This window comes from Sminthopsis crassicaudata, chromosome 1, assembly GCF_048593235.1.
Source record: "Sminthopsis crassicaudata isolate SCR6 chromosome 1, ASM4859323v1, whole genome shotgun sequence".
Taxonomy (NCBI): domain Eukaryota; kingdom Metazoa; phylum Chordata; class Mammalia; order Dasyuromorphia; family Dasyuridae; genus Sminthopsis; species Sminthopsis crassicaudata.
Genome location: NC_133617.1, coordinates 451,487,927 through 451,499,915, shown reverse-complemented (window position 1 = coordinate 451,499,915; position 11,989 = coordinate 451,487,927).

Below are 11,989 nucleotides of genomic sequence, written 5' to 3'. Positions count from 1 at the left end.
TCTCTGGTTCTATCCCTGCTTGTGGTGTTCTGTTCCTGTTGCTCAGGACAAACCTTTTCTGGTGATCTTCCAGATTATCTTCAGCTGTTAAGTTGTTGTACTTCCAATCTTCATGAATTTTACCAGCCAAGTGGTATTTTTGAGGCTGAATTTAATAATTAATAATGAGGATAAGAGAGGGGCTCAGAAAGTTGAGTGTGCCTTTTCCACCATCTTGGCTCCCCCCCTCTCCATTCAGTTTTAAGAATAATGATTAAGACATTTGGGAATTGGTTATTCCAATGTTTCAAATGTGCTTAGTATAAAAAATGTTTGTGATTTTAAACTTTTTAACCTGTTGTACTAATTTGTAAATAAATGGAACAAATAAAGCGTGGCTATTCTAAACTAGCAGGAAACTTTTTCCTTTAAAGCAGGTTTTTAAAGCCTGCTAGAGTAAAGGGAAATAAAAACCTTATCTGATTGAAATTCAGGCAGGAGAAAACATTTAATTAGGAATCTTAGGATGATTCTGAAATTGTGGGAAATAATTTTGCTATTGCCTTTGCCTGCTAGATTTGTTTATTCTGAATATAAGATCTTTGAATTTGTTTGAATATTGAAACCTTTATTACTAAAGAGGAAAAACTAAAAATTTGTCTATTTTAGGAATGGCAGAAAAGTTTTTTCCCTAAAAAAAAAAAAAAAGCAGCCTGCTAGTTAGAGAGGAGGAAAAAAGCAATAAAATTCAAGCCTGGAGTAGGCTGAGTTGGGCAAATAAGGCCTCTGGAGGACAAAGGAGTTTATGCCAATTGCTTTGAAACTTAGGAAAAGGTTTTGGAGAACTAGTTTGAACCTAAGTGAGAAACAAAACAAAACAAAAAGTATCCTTTTGGGCAGTTTTAAAATAATTTTACTGTTGCCCATGCAGGCTAGATTTGGTTAGCTTTGAATATAAGATCTTAAGAACACTGGCTTATTAAAAGAGAAGTTCTGTTAACTTGCCTGAAAGGGAAGTATACCTCTAATTAGGTAAAGTATGTTACCCTCTGAAACACTTTGGATAATTCGTTTACATTATAAGTTATGCTTTAAATCCAGCTCTGCTGGACATATGGGTTTTATGGATTTATTTAGCTATTCATTATATTGTGAATCTTAAGTTTTGAAGGAAAAGAGAACGAAAGAGATTTAGGAAGTAGGAAAAGATAGGAAAGTTTTTAATGGAAGGATTTCTGTATGGGGAACATTGAGTGGGACACAGGAGGGAATCTTTTGTCCAGGGATGCAGTCTAGCTTGCCTTTCCTCCCCCTGGCCTCCTTGGAGGTAGAGTGGGGGGAAGGGCAGCCATGTGGAATTCCCTCTCCCCTTTTAATTGTGTTCCAGCAGAAGAACTTTCTTGCAGAGGCTTACAAAACAAGCCCACTTTTAAGTTAATTGACTGAATATTTGTTTCTTTGATAGCTAAAGTGTTCCCCGGTTAAGAAATATGGTCATAGATGTGATCTATAATTTGGCAGGGTTATTTCTAAAATTTTAATATTTTTAAGAACTTTTTGAATTCTTTTATGTGGAATTAGGACATTCTGTATAAGTTTTAATTGATTGTATTGATTATATCCTGAGGTAATGCACATCATTTCAAAGACCTCTAAAAATAATAGTTTTTTTCTTTGTCCTTTTAAAAATGTTTCTGTTATGGATGATGAGGTTTATAATTGGGAGTACCTCAATGAAATTAGGATTTCATTGAGGTCTAGTGGCAGGTTCGGGGTACAGGGAGTCAAATAGAGCTCCCCTGCAACCCCTTTGGTTTTGGCACAAGGATACAGAGTTAAATGAGGACTAGTGGCGGCGCAAGAATCCCCTTTAAAGGAATATACAGACTCGAAAACCTAGATTGATAAAAGAAGTTTATTATGGGGTTTGGAAGTAAAGTTAAAGTTTAGTTATTAAAAGGTGAAGGTAGAGATAAAAGGGCACCAGAAGCAGTGTTCAAGTGGACAGAGATCTTTGGCATGCCAGGTGTAAAGCTGCCATGTTTGGGACCTCTGCAAAGAGAGGGCTCCAGCTTGGGTCTTTTATGAGAGATTTAGCTAAAGGGGCCTGTGGGTGGAGTACCAATTTGGTTCAAATCCGATGGGGGCTGGGACAGGCCCACATCTCCTATTGGATGCTATTGACCAGGGTTTGTGAATCAAAGGTCCTAGCTTCTTGAATTGATAATGCATTAGCTAGGAGGGGTTGGGAATCAGAAAGGAATAAATCCATTTGAAAGGATTAGTTTCTTAAGGGGATCACAACCCCCATCATGAACAATATGCAATTTGGGATATTTGTCTATGTATTAAGTATTTTAAAAAGCAAACTGGTTTGTATGTATAATGTTCATTTATGAAACATTTACTTAGATGTGATAATTGTTCCAAATTATGAACTTACTGGGACAAATTTCCTACTGCTGTCAATATAAAGTTAAGGTAAATACCTATTGGGGATTTATCTGAAACTTTGGTTAATGGGATTTGTTATTAGAGGTAAAATTTCTTGGGCTTATAGTTAATGCTATTTGGGAATTCTACCCTCTGACATTATATGGAAAAATTAACTGGAATAAAAATGAATTAAAGCTATTGTGTCTATGATATTCAAGTGTTTTTAAAAGATTTGTAACTAATGAGAGGACAATTAACAGTGGTCTGTGAGACCTAACTGCTGTTTTTTATGACCTAACTGCTGTTTTTTATGGTGACTATAGCTGATAGCCTTTTGCTTGTGAGACAAGCATCTCTTCACACAGGAAGCTGTTGGTCAATCTATCTTGGGCTCCCCATATCTTGTAGCAGTCCTTGTGGGCCAGTCTTTCTATCTCACACTGTTCTAACCTGTATTTGTTAGATTTGTGGGGGGGGGGGGTTTGTTTTAGATTCTGGTCAAATTACAGATATTTCCCACTAAATGTCAAAGGGTGGAACTGCCAAATAGCATTAACTATAAGCCCAAGAAATTTTACCTCCAATAACAAATCCCATTAACCAAAACTGCTTCAAACAGACTGTTCTAACCTTTATTTATTAGATGGGGGAGGGGAATTTGTTCTAGATTCTTGTCAAATTACAGATATTGACTTGCTTCTGGGACCTAGATCAGCTTTGATTGTCAGCACACCACACCACACCCATCCCCTGCATGGATTGAGAATCTCTGAAGCAGTTTTGAATGAGGCTTCATCCTTTGCCCCTGATGGATTGATATGGGGATTTTGGGAATGGTGATGAATGACTAATTGTGTCATCTATTACTGTGTTAAGATTTGGGATGGCATTTGTTACTATTGCTGTTATGTATAGGAATTTTCATTCACTCTTGGGATTTATATGTGGATGGTTATTTGATAATTCCTTTCTATGAGAAAAAAAAAGGGAGGAAGAGATAGGAAATTGGGGAAAATGGAGGATTTTTCTCAAAATGCCTGGAAGAATGAGAACCTCTAGTTCCTATTCACTTTGCTTTAGGCACTTCTGCCCCACCCCCTATCTCATTAGTTCACATTGAATTGGAAATCCTTTTAACTGTCCTTTTCGTTTTTTACTTTTCGTTTTTACTCCTTGCTTAAATTTATTAGACTATGATTTGCTGGTTATGCTTTAACTTTGAAATCCCTTATTCTGTTGGAATTGTCCTGGCAGACTCAGTTTTTGGGAATATTTTTCAGAAATAATTAGTAATCAGACTCTTATCTTGGGAGTGGCAGTCTCTCTGATCTGTTGCTCCAGTTGTGTAACCTCAGTTCCTTAATTAGTATTTCAGCATTCTCAAAGGACCTTGCAGTTTGGTGTTAGGCCTCTAAAAGTTTGGGGTTGTCTGCCTTGGTCTAACTATGCATAATCTGCTCAAAAATCTGGATCCTTTCTGCAGCCCTGTCTGTTCCTCTGGAACACTCTTCTCCCTTGGAGTAAGTTGCCCCTCGGGGTGGGTCTTGGGCCTTTGAGCACTGTTGGTCTATTAAGCTGAGACTGAGTTAAATGCACAAATGACTGCAGATCACCTAACTCATAGTGAACTGTTCATCTCAACTGGATTGTCTGGCTGAGATGGTGCCCCAATTACAGAAGATCTGACATACTGCAATAGGGAGCCTTTGTATTTGCTGATTAACTCTGGGGTTATCAGGGAGAGACTTGTCCTTGCCATAAGTCCTTGAATTTTTCTAGTTTTATTTTGGTTTGTTTCACATAGAATTGGTCAAACTTATGATGCTAAGACCTTCCAGGTATCTAGAGGAAAGTGATTCAATGATTTGAATATTCAGAAGAGAGAGTGTGGAATGTTGTGCCACAGTTCCCTTTTATTGTTCAGTTTCCCTAAATTGTTCTGCCTCAGTTTCCTTAATTGTTGATTCCCTTACTTGCAAATTCCTACTCTGGCTCATTAAGACTGAGGGCCACTTGCTCTAAGGTTATAAATTCTCTCATATTGACAAGATAAGGGGGAATTCAGACTTCCTGGATCCTAACTCCTTCTGTCAAGAATTTATGGTCTTACCCCTATCTTGTTGTTGTTCTTCTTTATCCCAATTTACCAGAATGTCCGGTGCTTCCCCCCACCTTGTCAGGACCAGATTAATAGTCTGTTCCCACTCTGAATGCTCTGCCTCTGCCTCAGTCTATCCCTATAGTTGAGCCGTGTGTGTGTGTGTGTGTGTGTGTGTGTGTGTGTGTGTGTGTGTGATTGAGAACTCACATTGTTTACTGGATGCTTTGGATATCAGCCCCAGGGGCAGCATGCTCCCAGCACAATCTCTTCCTCTCAGAAATCCAAATAAATTATTAAAATCTCTCTTATCTCTACCTTGCCTCAGTTTCTCCAGCATTAGAGAAGTCTGAAAGCCCCAGTTTCCATTTCTCAGAAATAAAATTACTAACCCCTTTACAATAATGCTAATGTCAGACCTTGCAAAATGCTGTTTTGAAGACCCACATTCTTGTAAGTCCTTGTGAAAATAGCTTGCAGGAAGACTACAAGCTTTCTTATTCCCTGCAGGCAAGGACCCAGCCAATGAAATTAAAAGCCAATAGGAATGGGGTGGGTTATGAAAGTACTGTGGTTTTTGATGATAAAAGCTTGCTGACAGTACTTGTCAAGTGGCCTCCTACAATGAGAATCTTCCTCCCTGCTGGGACCTCCTGTTTCTCTTGAGAATTCAAATAAAGGAACTTTCTTTTTGTACCTGGAGATTCCTCTGAGTAATAGTCAATTTTAGTGAGGGTCTTGCTATTCCACACACCATGAAAACTGATGAGTTCACCAAAAGAGGGGTTATAAAGAAGAAAACTCAGAAGCTAGCCTTAAGGAATACCTACTGTTGGATATAATAAAAAAGATTGAAGAGAATCTCAAAAAGTAGCATCCCAAAAAGTAGGAAGAAAATCAGGAGAGAACAATCTCATGAAAACTCAGGGAAGGAAATACTACTCAGAAAGATGAGATGCTTGGAGTGTTAAATTCTGTACTGGAGTTGAGGAGGAGGACTGAGAATAGGGCACCAAGTTGAGCAATTCAGAAGTTGCTAAGTAATCTTGGAGAAAACAGATTTAATTGAGTGATAAGTCTAAAAGGCAAGGAAATGGATAGAGAAGTGAGTAAGAAGTGGGGAAATAGAAACAATAAGGAGCAAAGGAATTGACCCTTGTTCTCCACTCTCCCCCCCAAGAATTTGATTTTGAAAAGGAGCAAAGTCTTAGGGGAGGTAGCAGAATCAAATGAAAGTTTGAGTTTTATTTTATTTTAAAGGATGAGGTGAGACCTTGAACATGTCTGGAGATAGCAAATGAAGCTAGTAAGTTTTTTTTTTTTTTAAGTTGATCAGAAGATCAGAGAAAGATGGAATGATTCAAAAAGGAATCAGAAAAGATAGGACCAAGTGAATAGCTTGGCCTTGGCTGGAAGGATCACCTCTTTTCAGCCCTCTGGTCAGATCTAATTGGTCTACTGGCCTAGCTGGTCTCCTTCATTCTTTTCAATCCATCTGCCACAATAGCTGACAGTCAGCCTGTTTTTAGGCAGAAGTCTATGATTTCACTACTCCATACACTCCAATGACTTCTATTACTTTTAGAATCAAAAGCAAAAACATTTCATACATTTTATTGCTAGAAAAATTGGTCTTTTGGTCTTCTTATTCCTTGTATGTGACAGATTTTTCCCTATGCCTAGATTCTTCACTCTGCTCCTGGGAATTCTATAAAATTCCCTGAAAAGTTTATCACAAAAGGCCTTCAGTTCCTATCTTTTCCTAGATAAAATGTAAGTTCTTTGAGGGCAGAGACTCTGTGTGTGTGTATGTGTGTGTGTGTGTGTGTGTGTGTGTGTGTGTATGTGTGTATCACTAGTGCCCTATAACCTAGTAGGAATTTTAAATGCTTGTTAGTTGACTAAATGATTTCTCAGACTGGAGAAAAGAGAGAGTGGGAGAGGTAACCAAAAAAACAAAAATAATCCTGAAAAAAGAGGAACTCAGATTGGAATGGAGGCTTTTTGTTGATTTTTTTTCTGATTATAAGAAAGCTTAATCAGTACTCATTGATAATTTTTCTCTCTTTTTCTTTCTTTTTTTGAGAACTTGTTTCTTCATCTCACTTGCCTACTATTTAGTGACTGGGGAATCAAACTAAATAACTTTTTAGTTGATTTACAGAGACAATTTATTTTTCTTCAGGCTTATTTTTCCATTCTTTGTATTTTTTATTTATATTAAAGTTACAACTAAGCTCTTAAATTTTCCTCTAACATTAACATTATGTTATGTTAGATATGATATGTTTTAATAATGTCCAACTATATTAATTTCTCAGGATTAATCTCATATTTCAAAATGTACATACAGTTTCGAAAAGGACCAAACATCGTAGGACCTTATGACCTTTTACAACCATTCACAGATGCAGTGAAACTATTTACTAAAGAACCCTTACGCTTCCTAATCTCCTCCATTTTAATATTTATTCTTGCCCCCATTTTAGCCCTCTCCATTGCCCTAACAATCTGAACCTCATTACCCATGCCTAACACACTACTAGACCTGAACCTCGGACTTCTCTTTATTCTTTCACTTTCAGGTCTTTCTGTGTACTCAATTCTATGATCTGGATGAGCATCAAATTCAAAATATGCCCTTATCAGAGCTCTACGAGCAGTTGCACAGACCATTTCATATGAGGTGATGTATACTATTGTCCCATAGCTTCCTTTGATTATTCTACCTCAGTTTCCCTGACTGTTCTACCTCAGTTTCCCTGAATTCTTCTGCCTGGTTGCAACAGCCTCCTTCTTAATCATCATGATCCAGATAAGGAGAAAGACCTTCTATCTTAGACATCTGGACCCCAGACATTCCCTGCTTATTAGAATGTCTCTTGCCTTCCCCCATTCTCTCATTGTTTTTCTTGATTCCAATTTATCAGAATGTCTGGTGCCTCCCTCACCCTGTCAGAACTGGATTGACAATCCATTCCCCCTCTCAGTGCTGTGTCTCAGTCTACTCGGTGCTTGGAGCTATGTGTGTGTATATATATATATGCACACACACATTAGCTGCTGGATGCTGAATTCTTGGAGACGATAGTCCCATTCTGCCCTGGGACCAAATCATGGATCCATAGGACCATTCCATAATCCCTGTAAATCTCTCCCTTTCAAATAAAATATTAAAAACTCTCTAATCTCTATCTTGCCTCAGTTTCTCCAGCATTACATTTTAACTTAAGACTTTTTTTTAATCACATCTTAAAATTTTTATTTGCAAGAAAAATTACCCAATCTCCAATTTCTTTATTGAATTTTGAATTTTGTGTGGGTCTGCATTTTGGAAGTGTCGCAGAAAGCACAGATCTCATTAGCTAACTTACCTATTCTTTTCCTTTGTCTTTCCTTAAAGGATGTAGTTGTAGATCTGAAAAATAATAAAAGACTGAAGCATATTTTGTAGAAGTCCTGAAAAATGTTTTAACATTCTTTATATTTTTCCTAAAATGTTTTAGCAGTGGGACTTTGTTTATAAAGGGCTTTTTACAAATGTAGATTTAAAAAGTATTACATAATAAAACATATCCATTATGGCCAATAAATCAGATTTTTGAGGTCATTTGAGAAAAGCTGTGCCAAAACTTATTTTTACTTATTACATGGTTTTTCATTCAAAATGCAAATTATTGATGTTAAGATTTCAAAGGAATGTTTAAAACACAAAATAATAGACTTTTCAAGTACAAATAAGTACTTGAAAAGCAATATTTATGTGATCTGTGAACTCTGAAAAGGTGTACTTGAATCAGATAGCAGAGCACTTACGGATAATGACCTACGTGATGGCTCTCCTCACCACTGGTGCTTGCTGAATTTGTGGTGGTGAGGTAATGGTAGTCAAGGATTGGAGGGCTGAGGGAGAGAGTCAGAATTGGTCTGCTGAACGAGAAGGAGAGATTTCAGGCTCCAGAGTACAGAGTCCAGGATTCATCTTTGGCAAGCTGAGTGTCAGCTTGCTTGCCTCCTTCACTTCTCCCCCTGAAGACTAAAGATTTTGATTGATCCTGACTCTGACTGACCCAGACAGCTAGGTCGGACATTATATATTTCTATATAACTAATTCCCTTTGTAATCCTATGTATTATTTCAAGCATTTGAAAACACTATTCTGAGAAAGGATTCTATGGCTTCACCAGACTGTCAAAAGCGTCCTAAACATAAAATAAAGAACCTTAGATTTAGTTAGAAACAATTCATATGTTAATTGCAGATCATTAAGCAAGATTCTATTCAATTAGTTGGGGTTAGAACAGGAACTTGGAGGTAATAATACTGTGTTTAGTTAAGATATTGTATTAAAATCAGATTTTTCACTAATTCAAAAGGATCTTTTTTCAAGTTAGGCCAAATTGTTAAGATGCTATCACAAGTAAAGCTTTAGAGCTGAGACTCAAAGTTAGAAGATTTCGTTTATGTTCCCTAGGCAAAATTTGAAATTTTTATTTTGTATTTGCTTCAACAGTAGGTTTTGAGACTTGGTTTATTACAAAAATAGTGAGAATATGATTTTTAAGATGTTAAAATGTCAGTTCATGTTTACAATAAAATATTATAAAGAGGAAGTTTCACTCATTAATTGAAAAAAAATCGTTCCTAGAGAAAAGATAATAAAATATAGCTTCATACATTAGAGAGGTAAGACTAAAAGGGAAGACAATTTAAAACTTGTTTTTGCTTAACTGCTTTTGTTGCAATTCCAGAGAAGGGATGGTTATATTTAGAAATTATTTTAACTTAAAATCAAATTAAAATATGGATCTAAATAATTATATTTTAGAGTAATCTTCATAGTATCTTTTAGAATGTTGTACCTACTTTTACCATCCTTTATCTTAATTCTATCTAGTCCTTCTGCAAATTTCAGACTTCCAAATAAAAGTGAAAATAATTAATTAAAATGAACCAGATCTGTCTGTCACTAGGAGACAGTTGTTAAACTGTGGTCATGTCTGGATCACAGTAATAATCTTTCCCTATAGAAAGTTTCCTTTCAATTTCTTTTAATCGTCAGAGGAGTAGTTTCATTGATGATAACAGTTAAATTTTTTTTAATTGCTTTCTCCCCCAAAGATAGTAAAAGCCTTGAGTATAGGTAGAGCTTTTTGTTGTTTATCAGTTTACTGAATCTTTATTAAGCACTTACACATCAATTAGGAAAAGAGGAATATGTTTAGGAATACCTGGCATTGGAATATAATGGAAAGTTTTGATATTCCAGGCCCTGGATGCTACTTGGTCAAATGTTTAACCTCTCTGAGCTTCAATTTTCTTATATGTAAAATATAAAGATTTAACTAAATGACCACTAAAGTAACTTCCAGTCTAAATCTATCATTTTATGCTTCCCTCTGCCTCTCCACTAATTTCTGTTCATTGCTAAAATATTAGCTTTACTGTTGGGAAAACTGGAAATTAATATGGCAGAAATTAGATATGGATCCACACTTAACACCATATACCAAGATAAGATCAAAATGGGTCCATGATTTAGGCATAAAGAATGAGATCATAAATAGATTAGAGGAACAGAGAATAGTCTACCTCTCAGACCTGTTGAGGAAGAAGGAATTTATGACCAGAGGAGAACTAGAGATCATTATTGATCACAAAATAGAAGATTTTGGTTACATCAAACTAAAAAGTTTCTGTATAAATAATACTAAAGCAAACAAGATTAGAAGGGAAGTAACAAATTGGGAAAATATTTTTACAGTTAAAGGTTCTGATAAAGGTCTCATTTCCAAAATATATAGAGAACTGACCCCTAATTTATAAAAAATCAAGCCATTCTCCAATTGATAAATGGTCAAAGGATATGAGCAGACAATTCTCAGATGGTGAAATTGAAATTATATCCACTCATATGAAAGAGTGTTCCAAATCACTACTGATCAGAGAAATGCAAATTAAGACAACTCTGAGATACCTCAGATTGACACACCTGTCAGACTGGCTAAGATGACAGGAACAAATAATGATGAATGTTGGAGGGGATGTGGGAAAACTGGGACACTGATACATTGTTGGTGGAGTTGTGACAGAGCAATTTGGAACTATACCCAAAAAGTTATCAAACTGTGCATACCCTTTGATCCAGCATTGCTGCTATTGGGCTTATATCCCAAAGAAATACTAAAGAGCGGAAAGTGACCTGTGTGTGCCAAAATGTTTGTGGCAGCTCTTTTTGTAGTGGCTAGAAACTGGAAGATGAATGGATGTCCATCAATTGGAGAATGGTTGGGTAAATTATGGTATATGAAGGTTATGGAATATTATTGCTCTGTAAGATATTACCAGCAAGATGAATTCAGAGAGGCTTGGAGAGACTTACATCAACTGATGCTGAGTGAAATGAACAGAACCAGAAGATCACTATACACTTCAATGCTGTATGAAGATGTATTCTGATGGAAGTGGATATCTTCAACATAAAGAAGATCCAACTCACTTCCAGTTGATCAATGATGGACAGAAACAACTACACCCAGAGAAGGAACACTGGGAAGTGAATGTAAATTGTTAGCACTACTGTCTATCTACCCAGGCTACTTATACCTTCAGAATCCAATACTTAACGTGCAACAAGAAAATTGGATTTACACACATATATTGTATCTAGGTTATACTGTAACACATGTAAAATGTATGGGATTGCCTGTCATCTAAGGGAGGGAGTAGAGGGAGGGAGGGGAAAATCTGGAAAAATGAATACAAGGGATAATGTTATAAAAAAAAATTATTCATGCATATATACTGTCAAAAATTATAATTATAAAATTAAAAAAATATTAGCTTTAAAGAGTAAGGTATTCTTCAGAGAAATGGTGTAATATAGAGAAATATCTTTTATTTTGCTAATTCTGAAGAAATTCATATTTTTAAAATTCGACTAGGTATTTTAGCCACATAGTCTAGTATACAGTATATCATACTAAACTGAAAATGAATGTAAATGTAAAATAATAGAAAGCATTTTCCCACACATGAAATTAAAGTACCCAAGACTAATAATGAACTTATATATCTTAACATCTTATCATATATATATATATATATATATATATATATATATATATATATATATATATATATATATATATATATATATATATATATATATATATATATATATATATATATATATATACACACACACACGTGTGAATGAAGGCAGGGAGTTCAGAACGAAATGAAGAATGAAGGTGTGAGGCCTGGGATTGGGGATAGGGGGAGGGAAGAGAGAGAGTGTGTCCCAGGCCAACAATCGTCCCCTGCGCGTGAAAGGCGAAGAAAGAAGCCCTGAAAACGGCACAAGTATATATACGCTGTGCTTCCCGCACGCCGGCAGCTGCAGCTTCCGCATCGGCCTTTCTCTTGCCCAAGTACTGGAGACTCGGGAGTTAACAGCGATCGAGGGAGGAATG